This window comes from Phoenix dactylifera, unplaced genomic scaffold, assembly GCF_009389715.1.
Source record: "Phoenix dactylifera cultivar Barhee BC4 unplaced genomic scaffold, palm_55x_up_171113_PBpolish2nd_filt_p 000386F, whole genome shotgun sequence".
Taxonomy (NCBI): domain Eukaryota; kingdom Viridiplantae; phylum Streptophyta; class Magnoliopsida; order Arecales; family Arecaceae; genus Phoenix; species Phoenix dactylifera.
The window spans coordinates 266,857-283,918 of record NW_024067833.1 but is presented as its reverse complement, the minus strand read 5'-3'; positions in this window follow the sequence as shown (position 1 = coordinate 283,918).

Genomic DNA, 17,062 nt, shown 5'->3' with positions numbered 1-17,062 from the left:
CAAGTTATAAAATTAAATTTTTTTTTAATTTGTACATCTAGTCTGAGTTAAATAAATTCTGATCCAACCCAGCTTATTTAATTTTTGAAGCAATTTTAGGTTTCCTATCCCATAACCCGACCCGACCCAATCTGAACCTAGTATACCTCTAAGGCTCGCAGGGATACTTTAGAGTCTCTAACTCTATATTTCTCTAATCTCTTCTTGTGTTTGAGACGAGAGAAATGAAAGAGATTATTTTGTATACTGTCGAATGACATGAATTTTATATTAAGGCTTAAGTTGGTTATATTAAACAAGAACAGTACTTTCCTAAGAAGGAAGTTTAAACTAATAAAGGAAAATAGAGTTGTTATATGGGAGAAGATTAGTTCATGATGAGTCCTTTGCAGCCGTTGAACTTTACCATGTGTCATTATCAAAACTATTCCTGTTGCCCAGATAGACAACCCAAGAGGGGGGGTGAATTGGGTTTTAAAAATAATTTTGCAATTAAAACGTTTGTGAATGACTAATTAATACTTTTGCAAGATGAATAATTAGTTGCTATGTGCTGTGAGTGAAATGAGAGTGAGAGAAAGAGACACAAGCAATCACAAACACAATGTTTATAGTGGTTCGGAGCTTACCCTAGCTCCTACGTCCACTCCCCAAGTCTCACTTGGGAATTCACTATAACCCCTCGGATTACAGCCGGTTGTTTTACAAGCTCACAACCCAACTTGTTGTTTACGAGCTCACAACGAACTCGGTCGGTTTTCCCAGGCTCACCGACTAGAACCACCCCCGATTGTTTTCCCGGGATCACAATCGAACCCTTACACGTTGGTTTTACCCTCGGCTCACCAACCAACCTCTACACACTCTTGATTCAATCCCCTGATTGAATCAAGCAAAGATAAAATTGAAAGAACAGACACAAACCGAAAAACAGAGCTTCTAAAAAGCAGATATACAGCGATATAAACTAGAGAGAAGTTAAGAGCCCTCAAACACGTTTGAGTTGGAGTAGAGTAGGGCTTCTTGAACTGTGAGTCTCCTCTTGAATGTCTGGTCGACTTGAAGGCAGGAGGAGACTTCTTTAAATGCTGGGAAGAGGTAGCTGGATGGAGTTAATGGCGCTCTTCCTTCTTTTCTGTTGAAAACCAGTTGGCAGAGATAGGATGCTTGATTTCTTTGAGTGGAATAGTGCTTCTCTACCTTGCTACAGTCCTCTGTGGCTATTTAAGCCATCTCCACGGAAACTAGCCGTTAGACACCTTTTTCTGCCCGTTCTGCACACTCTGCACATCCTGACAATATGTCCGTTGGGGTCGGAGTCGACTCGCGCGATATGGAGTCGACTCGGCTGTAGAGGGAGTCGACTCATGCTTTTCTGGAGTCGGCTCGGCAACTGTTCCGATTTGAATTAAAGTGACCTCCGCGACTGGGAGTCGACTCGACTTAATCCGGAGTCGACTCGCCAACTTCTGGAGCTGACTTGCCATTTTCAGAGTCGGCTCATCCCATGAAGTCCATGGAGCTAATTTTCAACTTGGCCCACTCGAGTCGACTCGACAATCCTGGGAGTCGACTCGGCGCTCAGAGCCCGAACTCCCGATCTTCTGTCTTTTGCTCGTCCAGTCTTGGAGTCGACTCGAACTGTTCCGGAGTCGACTCGGCTCTCAGTTTCCGAAACACAGCCTTCCTGCCTTTTTGATGTAGCGCTGCCTTGGAGTCGACTCGAGCTGTCTGGGAGTCGACTCGGCTCTCAGAGACAATAATTCGGTCTTCTGTCTTTTTGGGGTCCGCGCTGTCTCGGAGTCAACTCGCGCATTGCGGGAGTCGACTCGATCTCAGAGTCCGAAAACTGCTCTCTGACTTTTTGCCTTGTGTACCACTGAGAGTCGACTCTCGCTTTCTTTGGAGTCGACCTGCCAACCATCGGAGTCGACTCGCGTTCCACAGGAGTCGACTCGAATCTCAGGATCGAAAATCGCTCTCTGACTTTTCTGTCTGTAACTCCTTGGAGTCGACTCATACTACTCCAGAGTCGACTCTGTAAGCATCGGAGTCGACTCGCGCACTTCAGGAGTCGACTCGCTGACAGGTTTTGAGTTGAGTCTTTCTGTTCGTCTGTCTGTTCTCAGTCGGAGTCGACTCGTAATGATCCGGAGTCGACTCGAGCCCGTGCCAGTGATTCTGATACGCTTGGAGTCGACTCGTACTATTCTGGAGTCGACTCGAGTCTCAGACTTTGGTTCAAACTGACTTCTTAACTTATCAAAATATCTTGAACCAAATCTAGAAACACTTAGACAAGATTTTCACTGAAACACTCAATTGAATTCATTAGTAAACAAAAGATATACTCAAATGCTTTGAGCTCATCAAAATCAAATAGGGTTTTAATCAATCACTCCACAATCTCCCCCTTTTTGATGATGACAAAATATTAAGTATATGTAAAGTGAATTGCATAATAAACAAGAAAATAAGATCTATAAATGAATTCAAGTATCTGGTTATTTAATTTATCCAAGCTTGAAAGGTGTGAAACAATAAATTTTGGAGTTAAAGCTCCCCCTTTCATTTGGAATTATATAAGCCTTCATATCATGCAATCAATTGTTTGGCTTATATATATTTAATGATTTAGCTTTAAAAATTCAGATTCTCCCCCTCAACATATGCATTCTACTTTGTTTTGATTCTTTGAATTTCCTTTTAATGCATTGAAGTTTTTGAACTTAAGTATTTGGTTTTTAGAGGGAAAATCTGTCAATTTGTTCTTGAGTAGGATTCAACTAATCTCCGAATATCCCTTGAATAGATTCTGGAGATTACTCCATTAGGAGCCCCAACAGAGCGATAATGAGCCTCGAGGTATCAAATCCACTAAGAACAAATTATTGTGTGTTTTAAAAGTTTTTTTTTTATTGATTTTATTTATTCCTTTACATATCTATTACATATTTCTTCCCCTTTTTGTCATCGTATCAAAAAGGAAGTGAATAGAACACACAAGCAAGCAGAGATCAATTGGCACAGAATTGAAATGAATATGTCTACTCATTGTATTGATGTATATATAAATACATTTGTGAATACAATAAGTAAAGCAAAAGATACATGTCAAAATAAAACAAAAGCAGCTAGGGTCTCCTCGAGGATGTGGCTCCTCCTCTCGAGGATGTGGCTCCTCCTCTCAATCTGTTCTGCTCCATGAGGAGAGTGACCCCATCTGTGACATTCCCAAGCTGGGAGATAATGGCCGAAGTGGCCCTGCTGTGTGTGGTGGAGAGCTCGGTCAGGGTCTCCTGCAGTGTGTCCAACTTGGCGATCAGTACATTTCGCCAAGCGCTCTGCCCCCTGGGTAGTGGTGCCCATATCCTGTCGGACGTTATCGCGCATCTTCTGAGTGGTGCTCGTGACTTCGCTCATGCTGTGGAACTGGGCTTGGATCAGGAATCTTACATTGTCGATCTCTTCCCGCACATGGGTCGTCATCTCAGCCACGGCGGACAGGGAAGGGACCAACGTTGAAGAAGGTGCAGGAGAAGGAGCAGGCACTGAACCCCGGAGCTCCCTAAGTAGGTCGTCCCGGAGATCTCTAACTATCTCCTGCCGCAACTCCCGGAGCTGCTCAGGAGCGATCCGGACCTCCATGGGCTGAGTAGGTGGAGCTGAGGAGGAGGGTCCGGCTGAGATGGTGGGAGCAGAAGTGGAGGGAAAGGTAGGATAGTCTGAGTCTGGGTCAGGACTGGGGGAATGTCTGGTGGTATGTGTGGAGGTGGATGATTTCCTAACCCAGGTTCCCTCGACCTTGCCGAAACCCCATCCTGTGTAGGTTCCCGGACGCATGTGATCTGTCCATCGCAATGCGCGAGAGGGTTCCCCCTCAGGAATGGGAATCTCGCCTCCCTAAACAGAAGAGTGAACATCATGCCATAGGGGAGGGTGAGCCTAGGTCTATCTAGTGGCTCACATAGATATCTATACATCATCTTGGGAAAGTTGATTGGGGTGTCCTGGAGGATGTGGAACATAAGAGCTAGGTCTCTCTCAGATACAAAATCGAAGCGGCCAGTCTTCGGGAAGAGGGACCTAGAGATGATACTCAAGAGGAGCCGCATCTCAACTGAAAGTGAGCTAGCGGACACCTCATCTAAGGGGGACTGAGGTGGACGTCCTAGAATGGCCGTAAGGCCTCAGTCCTATCCTCGGGGTGTGTGGAAGCCACCCCTACTAGTGGAAGATGGAGGACCTGAGCAATGATATCCTCCGAAATGAACAATGGGACACCGGCTACCATTACCCTCGATACCCCCATCGTCCCTATGTACAGTACCGTAGAACTCCCTAACTAGGCCAGGGGTATGTGGGAGATCTAGGGAACAAAATACTCTAAGCCCTGGGCCCACAGTCTCTCTCCTATAGTAAATCCCTCCCGGGAGAGATAGTCGAAATCGACGTATCTCCCGGTGGAGACCGCCTTTCGGCTGATAGTCAACTTTAAGACCACGCAATAGTACGTATCTGGTAGGATAGTGATTACGGGTATCGATCCACAGGGATTGGGTATAGTTATTTTTCTTAAAAATAAAAATATTTAAAATGATGAATTTGTGAAGATATTAAACTAAACAATTCAATAAAAGAAATGCAATTAAAATGATATCAATTTGAGGGAACCTAGGGCAAGGAATTCACCACTAACATCGGAACAGGGTTATTTATATTTTATTTCGTTCTTGGATTAACATGCAAATTGGCTACAAGCCTAATAAGCATTCAAATAAAATTTCACAGAAGTAATTTAGGCATAATCCATCTTTAGTTTAGCATGAAATATCTACCTTAATCTAGGGTGGTAGCACATCGCATCTTCCTTAAGCATGAACTATCTTACTTTTATTTCAATGATCATGAAGAGCAGTTGTATAAACTTCATATTTAAAATCACAGAAATTAAATATGAGATGAAATAAAATATTCATTAGAAGCAGAATAAGGTTTATACAACTCCAAGAATAGAAATTAAAAATATATAAAAACCCTTGGCCCTTTGTTAGGGCTACATCCGGCCCTGGAGAAGAGATTAGCCCGCATGGATGGAGTTGGAGACCGGGGCAGCAAGCAGCACAAGTAGCAGGCTCCCATCTCTTCTTTCATGATTTCTTTCTTTGAAATATTCCCGAAATACCTGAACTCTTCTCTCTCCCTTCCCTTTCTCTTATTTTTAATGCTTCCGTGGGACCTGCCTCCCAGAGATTCGATGGCCGAAGGAAGAAAGCTCTCCTCCTTTTATAGCTTCACCAGCACCCCACCCTCCTGATTCTCTCCTTTGTGGTTGATCCGAACGGTGAGAGGGTATGGATGAAGCTGAAATTTGTTGCTGCGAGAGATCCGGACGCGGGAGAAGTTGGAGCTGAATTTCGTTGGCTGAAGTCGGCTTGATCCTTGGAGCTCGGATGGCGAGGACGTGGACGATGGAATGAGTCTCACGGCTATGTGGAGATGCCGGAAGAATCGGAAGAATGAATCGCGGATATGGGGAAGATGAGCTGGGGCGTGATCCACGGAATGGGGAGATGTGATCCGGAAGAAGAGGAAGCTGGTTTGACTTCCTTCGGCTGGGAAGAAGCTGAACCGAGGAAGCAGGGGGTTCGGTTGGCAGTTGAGATGAAGCTCGCGATGGGATGAAGTTGATTTGCGAACGGGTTTGTGGTGTTGGTTGGGATTTTGTGGGAGGAGAGAACGGGAGAAGGAAGATCCTGGGAACAGGGAGCTGGAACGGACGTGGAAGGAATCCGAAGGAGATGGTTGGTTTGGTGGAACCGTGGAGCTGGGATTTGATTCTGAAGCAGAGGAATGAATGCTGTTGAAGCTCTTGCGGATGAGGTTGATCCGTGAAGCTCGGGTTGCTGGGAACAAACGCGTGAGCTGGGAGAAGGTGATCCGGAAACAGGGGAGATGAACTGGTTCGGATTTGGAAGTTGGGGAAGATGGAACGGCTGGGAACGAACTCTGTTTTGGGATGTTGATCCGGAAGACGTTGGAAGATCGCATGGACGAGCAGCTGGGAGGATGGAATCGGATCCATGCTCACGAACGGGATGAGATCTGGGCGTTTCGGAAGGTGGTTACGGCTGTGATGTGGAGCATTGGTTGCGGGAAGGAAGCAGAGGAGGCTTGGGAACGGTGGGATCAATCAGTTGGAATTTGAGTCTATCCCACGGGCGAAGAGGAGGGGAGATGAGGTGTGATAAGATGATATGAGCTGGGATTTTATTTGGATGCTGGGATCTAGCGCAAGAAAAGTGAAGGCTTGAACTCCGTTTTGTTAAGCTGGGAGGTAACGTGGAAGTTTGGTTTTGTTCATGGGATACAGGACGAAGTCGGATCACGGAGGAGATGGGATCTTGATACTCGGTTCTGAACGGAGGAAGATGATCTAGTCTTTGTTCCACGCGCTGAGAAGGGGACTTGGGGATTCGGTTGAGCCAGGAGAATGGGAAACTTTCTACGTGGAATACGTAGAACGCCCTGTTCTTTGGATGCACACGGGAGGTTGGTTTCAGTTGGGAACAGAGGATCTTTGAGAGTGATGCTAGATTTAGAACTGTGAACGGTTGCGGCTCTAATCCGGAACAAGGAAAATAATGTGGAAGATGAACTCGGGCGTGAGGGATGATGTGTGAATTGGAGATGGGATGAGCTTTGGGATCCGTGCGATGATAGATGATATGCTTTGAGATCTGAGAGACAAATAACTGAAGGGATTTGAGGAATTGGATCATGTGGAAAAAGAGTTGGAACGAGTCAGAGGGTCTTGATTTGCGGGGTGCATGCGATTTGGGTTCAGAGATCATCCTAAATCAATTCGACTTGACCTGCATCCATTAGACTCAATCAGTAAATAACTAAGTAAAACTCGAATTACCTTTAATAATTTATTAAAATGCAATGATGAAGGTAACACAATTTTTAGTTAAATTTACAAAATATGTGAATTAAAATAATGATAAGTGCTATGAATAAGATATTAATTTATGCATTATTTAGCACTTATCACCGGCGCACGGCCTCGAGGGAACCTCCCTCGGCGGGGAACGAGCCGGAGGTTGTGGCCTCGCGGGATCGTTCCGAGCCTTGGAACGTCGCTCGGCACCGGTCGCGGGTTGGGGTCTCTTCCGGACAACGGCTTTACGAGGCATTTTGACCTAGGGAAGAGGAAGGAACCTAAAGAAGCGAGAAAGATGGACGGGAAAAACCTTAAGGTCGGCCGGAGACGCTCTAGGAGTCGGCTCTAGGGCTTGTGAACAGTGGCGGCGGTGAATAGAAGTGTTGAGTAAACGATGAAGTTAGGGTTAAAAAATCGGATCCCGACTGCGAGTCGACTTCCACTGAGCGCGCGAGTCGACTCGACCCTCGAGTCGACTCAAAATAGCGCGAGTCGACTCTCCTTATGCGCCTATTGACCTCGAGTCGACTCCCGACTGTATGCGAGTCGACTCTCCCTCTGCGCCATCGATCTCGAGTCGACTCCCATAAATGTGCGAGTCGACTCCCCCTTACGAGCCCGACTCTGAAACTTACTCGAGTCGTCTCGAACTCTGGCACGCACCTAAAATCATGCTATGTTCTGCCGAATGAGGGAAAATCACTAAGTTATGATCTGATTTGATGATTATTGAAAAAAAACTCTATATTAACCACAATCTATTCATCAAAATCAATGAACTAGTAGAAAATACCACTAGGATGGATCAATCACTCCTAATCCCCTCCTAAGCACACTAAATTCTCTCTTCACTTAGGGTTTTGTAAAAATATCAGCTAATTGATCATCAATGCAAAACAAATTAAGTGTCACATCACCATTCAGTACAATGATCTCTTATGAAGTGATGTCTTATCTCAATATGTTTAGTCTTGAATGCTGAATTGGATTTTAGTTAGATTAATGGCACTTGTATTATCACATTAATGGGAATTTTATCTTGTTTAATGCCATAATCTTCTAATTGTTGTTTGATCCACATGATTTGAGCACAACAACTTCCGGCTGCAACATATTCAGCTTCAGCAGTAGATAATGCAACCGAGTTTTTGTTTCTTGCTAAACCATGAAATTAAGTTTTTCTCCTAGGAAAATTGACATGACCCGCTGGTGCTTTTCTATCAAGTTTACATCTAGCAAAGTCTGAATCTGTGTATCCTATTAAGTTCAGGCTAGATTCTTTAGAATACCATAACCCTATATTCTTTGTTCCTATATAGTATTTAAAGATTCTCTTGACTGCAATTAGATGAGATTCCTTAGGATTAGACTGATATCTAGACACATGCAAACACTAAACATGATATCATGTCTACTTGCAGTAAATACAATAAAAGATCCTATCATACCTCTATATAGTTTCTGATCTACAGATTTACCTGATTCAACTTTCTAATTTGCATGATGAGCTCAATGGGGGTGCTGATTGACTTGTTCCCCTCCATATCAAACTTCTTAAGCATCTCTTGATGTATTTACCTTGATTGAATGAAGATGCCTTCTTCAGATTATTTGATTTGAAGCCCGAGGAAATAGTTCAAGCTCTCCCATCATGCTCATTTTCAAACTCACTCTGGCATCAAGTCAGCAAATTCTTCGCAGAGACGAGGGTTAGTTAGCAGCCGAAAATAATATCAACATCAACGTAAATCTGCACTAATAACATATCTTTGTTTTCCTTTTTCAAAAATAGTGTTGTATTCTACATTTCCCCTAGAGAATTCATTATCTAGTAGAAATTTGCTAAGTCTTTCATACCATGCTCTAGTGTGTTGTTCAACAACCATAAAGTACTTTGCTCAATTTATATACATGATTAGGGTATTGATGATTTTCAAAACCAGGAGGTTGTTCTACATATACCTCCTCATAATATACCCATTTAAAATGCACTTTTTACATCCATTTGAAATAATTTGAAGTCCTCCTAGAGCATGCAATGCTAGTAAAAGTCTAATTGCTTCAAGTCTAGCTACAGGAGCAAAGGTTTCATCAAAATCTATACCTTCTTCTTGTTATAACCCTTTGCTACTAGTCTAGCCTTATTCCTTATTACAATTCCATTTTCATCAAGTTTTATTTTTATAAATCCATTTGGTACCGATAATTGAATATTCAGGGTCTTTCAACTAGATTCCATACCTTGTTTCTAGTAAATTGGTTTAATTCTTCTTGCATTGCATTTATCCAATTTACATCTTTTTCGGCTTCTTCTATGTGTTTGGGCTCAAAATGTGAGACAAAGGCTAGATGATTATTTAAGTTCCTAAGATGCCCTAGTCCTAACTGGTTGAGATGGATCATCTAGAATTAATTCCTTAGGATGCCCGTGAGCAAACTCCAAGCCTTAGTCAGCCCATGATCATAATAGCCTCTTGGCTTGATGATGCATTTCCAATTAATTTTTGATTATCATCTGTAATGTCATCTCATCTATCTTTTCTTCAAGAATTTCAGCATCATCATCAAAATTAACTCTCTTGCTAGAGAGATATCACTAGAATCATCAAAAACAACATGTATGGATTCTTCTATAAACTAGGGTTCTTTTATTAAAGATTCTATAGGCTTTACTAGTTGTGAGTACCCCAAAAATATACCCTCATCAGATTTAGAGTCAAATTTTTCTAGATTATCTTTCCCATTATTATGAACAAAACACCTACATCCAAAGACATGAAAATAATTTACCTTTGGTTTTCTGTTTTTCAAAGTTCATAAGGTATTTTCTTTATAATAGGTCTCAATAAAACTCTATTTAATATATGACAAGAAGTATTGACGACTTCTCCCCAAAAGTACTTAGGGAGGTTACTTTCACACAACATAGTCTAGCCATTCCTCTAGAGTTCTATTTTTCCTCTCCACAACTCCATTTTGTTGTGGTGTCCTAGGTGCAGAAAAATTGTGTGTTATCCCCTTTTTACTACAAAACTCATCAAATAAATGATTTTCAAATTCGGTACCATGGTCACTTCTAATAGCTATTACTGAAGTATCTCTAGCATTTGTTACTTCTTTATGAAATTTCTTGAAAATTGAAAATGCTTGATCCTTATGGCCTAAGAACATGACCCAAGTATATCTAGAATAATCATCTACGATAACTAGACCATATTTATTTCCACCTAGACTTGTGGTTCTAGTTGGTCCGAATAGGTCCATGTGTAGCAGTTCTAGAGGTCTAGAGGTAGAGACACAATTTATAGATTTAAAGGAGTTCGTTTGATTGTTTGCCAAATTGACATGCTTCACATATTTTATTCTTTTCAAACTTTAATTTTGGCAAACCTATCACAGAATCTCTTTTAACTAGTTTAGATATGGTGTCCATGCTTGCATGACCTAGCTTACGGTGCCATAACCAACTAGCATCATTATCCTTAGTTTCATTAACAACTAAACATGGTTGTGTTTGGCAAGATCCTCAAGGTCTACAACATACACATTTCCACGTCTTATTCCTTTAAAAACTAAACTATTGTCATTTGGGTTTGTTATGATGCATAGTGATGGTTTAAACATAACATTATAACCTCTATCACATAATTGACTAATGCTTAATAATTATGCTTAAGACCATCAACATATCGAACATTATCAATAAAAGTTGAAGGATAATTCGTACTTTACCTATACCAATGATGTGACCTTGGTTATTGTCTCCAAAAGTCACAACACCTCCCTTCTTAGCTTCAAGGGTGAAGAATTGATCCTTGTCACCCGTCATTGTCTTGAGCAGCCACTATCCAAGTACCAACAATTTTTGTCGACCTTAGCTGCAAGACACTCCTACACAAGCAAATCATATAGTTTTAGGTACCCAAGTTTTCTTGGGTCCTTCATGGTTAGTAGGGTTGGTTCCTTTTGGAACCCAAATTCTTTTAATTTTTCTTTTAGTTTTCCCTTTCCTATAATTACACACATTTGCTTTATGTCCTAAAGTTCCACAACAAAAGCAGGTTATTTTCTTAGTTTTACTTTCCCCTGCTTTAACAAAGAAGTTACTAAGAAGTTTTTGCTTATGTTTAGGTTTATACCCTAAACCCGCTCTATTGAATACCGCTCGTTGACTATTAAGTATCATATTCAATTTTTCAGAACTATATGTAAATTTTTCAACCAAGGGTTTGTATTTTTCAAGTTCTTTAGTTAGTGTTTGTTTTTCTGCTTTTAGATCATTTAGTTCTTTTGTGAGACTCTCATTTATATGTTTATTGTTTTGGGTTCTAATGTTTCTTTGTTCAGCCTTTCATTTTCTTTAGTTAAGGTATTATTCTTTTGTATCAAGATTTGGTTGCTTGTTTTAAGTTCTGCATTTTCTTTGATAAGAACATTTTTATCCTTAACTAATGAATCATACTTACGGAGATGAGTTTGGTTAGTTACTTTTAGTTCTTTGTTTTTAACGTTTATTGTTTTGTATTCATCCATTAATTCATTAAAAAGCATCATATAATTCATCGAAAGTAAAATCTAAATGTGGTGCGGATGTTACCTCATTTCATTGGCCATGAAGCAGAAAATTGGCCTTTTCTTCTTATTCCTCATCCGATGATGATGATGATGCGTCGGAGTCCGATAGGGTGGTGACAAGGGCTTTCTTCTTCTTGTACTTGCTCCCCTTCTTCAGTAAAGGACACTCAGCTCTGATGTGTCCCGGCTTCTTGCACTCATAACATCCAATCCCTCATTTTTCCTTTCCTTACCTTTATCCTTGCGATAGAAATTTGAGGGGCCTCTCCTTTGATGAGAGGATTTCTTTTGGTTGATGAATCTTCTGAACTTACGTACGAGAAGAGCCTCATCATCCTCTCCCTCATGATCTTCTTCTTCACTGCTGCTACTGCAAGACAAGTCTTTGTTAGATGATGTAGATTTAAGAGCTATTACCTTTTTCTTATGGGTGGATTCTTCTTTGCTGTGTTGCTTCATTGTTAGCTCGTGCGTCATTAGGGATCCAAGAAGCTCCTCAAGAGGAAGCTTGTTCAAATCCTTTGCTTCTTGGATTGCCGTCACTTTGGCTTCCCATAACCTTGGTAGGCAGCGAAGAATCTTCCTGACAAGATCACTGTTAGTATAGTTTTTGCCAAGGCTTTTAGGCCATTGACAATGTCAGTAAATTAGTGAACATGCATGTGATTGTTTCATTAGAATCTATCTTAAATAGTTCATACTTATGAACCAATATATTATTTTGGATTCTTTGACTTGATTCGTGCCCTCATGGGTCACTTCAAGTCTATCCCAAATCTCTTTTGCAGAATTGCAAGTAGAGACCCTATTGAATTCATTCCTATCTAATGCACAGTAAAGCACATTCATTGCTTTGGCATTGAGTTGTGCCTTCCTAAAGTCATGGTCATCCCAATCCTTTTCAAGTTTAGGTACAGTGACACCCTCTACATAGATGGAAGGGATGTATAGTCCATTCAAATATAATGGTCCACATCTCATAGTCTTGGGCTTGGATAAATATTCTCATCCTAGCCTTCCAATATGAGTAGTCGGATCCATTAAAGAATGGGGGTCTTTGGGTGGACTGACCCTCAATGTGGGAAGATCCAAATGGGGTTGTCATTTCGATCTTTTACTCTTAGGGTAGAAGAGTTTAGGCTCTGATACCACTTATTGCCCAGATAGACAACCCAAGAGGGGGGTGAATTGGGTTTTAAAAATAATTTTGCAATTAAAACGTTTGTGAATGACTAATTAATACTTTTGCAAGATGAATAATTAGTTGCTATGTGCTGTGAGTGAAATGAGAGTGAGAGAAAGAGACACACACAATCAACAAATGTGGAGTGATCGATTAAAACCCCGTTTGATTTTGATGAGCTCAAAGCATTTGAGTATATCTTGTGATTACTAATGAATTCAATTGAGTGTTTCAGTGAAAAATTGTCCAAGTGTCTCTAGACTTGGTTCATAGCATTTTGGATAAGTTAAGAAGTCTGCATGAACCAATGTCTGAGATACGAGTCGACTCCCGAGTTTCACGAGTCGACTCCAAGCGTATCAAGGTCACTGGCACGAGCTCGAGTCGACTCCTGATCAGTACGAGTCGACTCCGACTGAAAACAGACAGAAGGACAGAAGAGCAGTTTTTCAGGTCTGAGATTCGAGTCGACTCCAGTGGAATGCGAGTCGACTCCCAGCGGTACACACAGAAAAAGTCAGAGAGCGTTTTATGGACTCTGAGATTCGAGTCGACTCCAGTGGAACGCGAGTCGACTCCCAGCGGTACACAAAGAAAAAGTCAGAGAGCGTTTTATGGACTCTGAGATTCGAGTCGACTCCCGCAGTACGCGAGTCGACTCCGAGACTGTGCGACCATCGACAGACAGAAGACCATGTTACTGCCTCTGAGATTCGAGTCGACTCCCAGACAGCTCGAGTCGACTCCAAGACAAGCTTCACGTCAAAAGGCAGAAGACCAACTTTCGGAAACTGAGAGCCGAGTCGACTCCAAGGAAGTTCGAGTCGACTCCAAGACTGGATGAGCCAAAAGACAGAGAATCGGGAGTTCGGGCTCTGAGATTCGAGTCGACTCCCAGGACAGTCGAGTCGACTCGAGTGGACAAAATTCAAATTTGGATCCACGGACTTCAGTGGATGAGCCGACTCCAAAATTGCCAGGTCAGCTCCAGAAGTTGGCGAGTCGACTCCGGGTCAAGACGAGTCGACTCCCAGTCAAGACGGCAACTTTAATTCAAATTTGGAACAGTTGCCGAGTCGACTCCGGAAAAGCTGAGTCGACTCCTGCTACAGCCGAGTCGACTCCTGATCGCGCGAGTCGACTCCAACCCACCAACGGTCATATTGTCAGGCTGCGCAGAGTGTGCAGAACGGCCAGAAAAAGCAGAGTAACGGCTAGTTTCCGTGGGGGTTGGCTTAAATAGCCACAGAGAAGACTGTAGCAAGGTAGAGAACAACATTCCACTCCTAGCATTCAAGTTTTCAAGCTCTCAAGTGCTCTTCAACGAAAAAGGGAAGATCTGCATTTACTGCTCCACAACATCTTCCCAGCATTCAAAGCTTCCTCCTCCTGCATTCAAGTCGACACTCTTTCAAGAGGAGACCGGAGTTCCAGAAGCCACACCTCTTCACCATCTTAAAAGCGTTTGAGGGCTTCTAACTCCTTTACGATTATATTGTTTTAAATCTGCTTTTTGAGAAGCTATTTTCTGTTTTCTTCTATCTCGTGTATTTACTTGATTCAATCGGGGATTGAATCAAGGGGATTAAGGTTGGTTGGTGAGCCAAGTTAAAACCAACGTGTGTAAGGGTTTGATTGTGAGCCCGGAAAACAATCGGGGTTGGTTCTAGTCGGTGAGCCTGGGAAAACCGACCGAGTTCGTTGTGAGCTCGTAAAACAACAAGTTTGGTTGTGAGCTTGCAAAACAACCGGCTGTAATCCAAGGGGGTTATAGTGAAATTCCCAAGTGAGACTTGGGGAGTGGACGTAGGAGCAAGGGTTAGCTCCGAACCACTATAAAACTTTGTGTTTGTAGTGCATTGTCTCTCTTCTTCTTCCCACACATTACTCACAGCACTTAGCTTTAATTAAATAACTTGCTATAGTTTTTAATCATCCACAAAGTTTTAATTAGCTAAGTTAATTTAAAAACCCAATTCACCCCCCCTCTTGGGTTGTCTATCTGGGCAACAAGTGGTATCAGAGCCAAAAACTCTTCCACTCAAGAGTTAAAAGATCAAAATGACAACCCCATTTGGATCTTCTCACATTGAGGGTCAGTCCACCCAAAGACCCCCTTTCTTCAATGGATCCGACTACTCATACTGGAAGGCTAGGATGAGAATATTCATCCAAGCCCAAGACTATGAGATGTGGACCATTGTAGTGAATGGCCCATACATCCCATCCACATATGTAGAGGGTGTTAAGGTACCCAAACTAGAAACGGATTGGGATGAACATGACATGAGGAAGGCACAATTAAACTCTAAAGCAATGAATGTGTTTTATTGTGCCTTAGACCGTAATGAATTCAATAGGGTTTCAACTTGTAATTCTGCAAAAGAAATTTGGGACAGACTTGAAGTGACCCATGAGGGCACGAATCAAGTCAAGGAATCCAAAATAAACATCTTGGTTCATAAATATGAACTATTTAAAATGGATTCAAATGAAACAATCACAGCATGTTCACTAGGTTTACTGATATTGTCAATGGCCTAAAAAGCCTTGGCAAGAACTATACTAACAGTGAACTTGTCAGGAAAATCCTTCGGTGTCTACCAAGGTCGTGGGAAGCTAAAGTGACGGCAATCCAAGAAGCTAAAGACTTGAACAAGCTTCACTTGAAGAGCTCCTTGGATCCCTATGACGCATGAGCTTACCATGAAACAACACAACGAGGAAGAGTCCTCCCATAAGAAAAAGGTAATAGCTTTAAAATCTACTTCTTCTAACAAGGACTTGTCTTGCAGCAGCAGCAGTGAAGAGAAGAAGATGAGGAAGATGGTGGTGAGGCACTTCTTGTGCGCAAGTTCAAGAAATTCATCAACCACAAGAAGTCCTATCATCAAAGGAGAGGCCCCTCAAATTCCTACCGCAAGGACAAAGGTAAGGAAAGGGAAAATGAGGGGATTGGGTGTTACGAGTGCAAGAAGCCGGGACACAAGAGCTGAGTGCCCTTACTGAAGAAGGGAGTAAGTACAAGAAGAAGAAGGCCTTGTCACCACCCTATCGGACTCCGACGCATCATCTTCATCATCGGATGAAGAACAAGAAGAGAAGGCCAATTTCTGTTTCATGGCCAACGAAAATGAGGTAACTTCCGATACGCATTTTGATTTTACATTTGATGAACTTTATGATGCGTTTAATGAATTAATGATTGATATAAGAATATAAATGTTAAAAACAGAGAACTAAAAGTAACTAACCAAATTATATTCATAAGCATGATTCATTAATTAAGGATAAAGATAATCTCACCAAAGAAAATCTAGAACTTAAGACAAGCAACCAACTCTAATTAAAAGACTAACACCTTAACGAAAGATATGAAAACTAACTAAGGAATTTTCAGAACTCAAAAACCATAAACAAGTCTTAAACAAGGATCTAACTAAAGAACTAAATGATCTAAAACCGAAAATCAACATTAACTAAAGAACTTAACAAATACAAACCCTTAGTTGAAAAATTACATATAGTTCTGAAAAGTTAAACATGATACTTAATAATCAACGAGCCGTATTTAATAAAGCGGGTTTAGGTATAAACCAAGAAATAACAAAAACTTCTTAGTAACTTCTTTGTTAAAGCTGGAAAACTAAAACTAAGAAAATAACTGCTTTTGTTGTGGAATAGTAGGACATAAAGCAAATGCATGTAATTTTAGGAAAAGTAAAACTAAAAGAAAAATTAAAAGGGTATGGGTTCCAAAAGGAACCAACTTGACTAACCATGAAGGACCCAAGAAAACTTGGGTACCTAAGATGACATGATTTGCTTGTGTAGGAGTGTCTTGCAGCCAAGGTCAACAAAAACTGCTGGTATTTGGATAGTGGCTGCTCAAGGCACATGACGGGTGATAAAGATCAATTTTTCACCCTTGAAGCTAAGAAGGGAGGTGCTGTGACTTTTGGAGACAACAACCAAGGTCACATCATTGGTATTGGTAAAGTTCAAATCACCCCTTCTACTTTTATAGATAATGTTAGATATGTTGATGGTCTTAAGCATAACTTGTTAAGCATTAGTCAATTATGTGATAAAGGATATGATGTTATGTTTAAACCATCACTATGTATTATAACAAATCCTAATGATAATAGTTTAGTTTTTAAAGGGATTAGACGTGGAAATGTATATGTTGTAGACCTAGAAGATCTTGCAAAACATAACCAATGTTTAGTTGTTAATGAAACTAAAGAAATGATGCTAGTTGGTTATGGCACCGTAAGTTAGGTCATGCAAGCATGGACACAATAACTAAACTAGTTAAAAGAGACTCCGTGATAGGTTTGCCAAAATTAAAATTT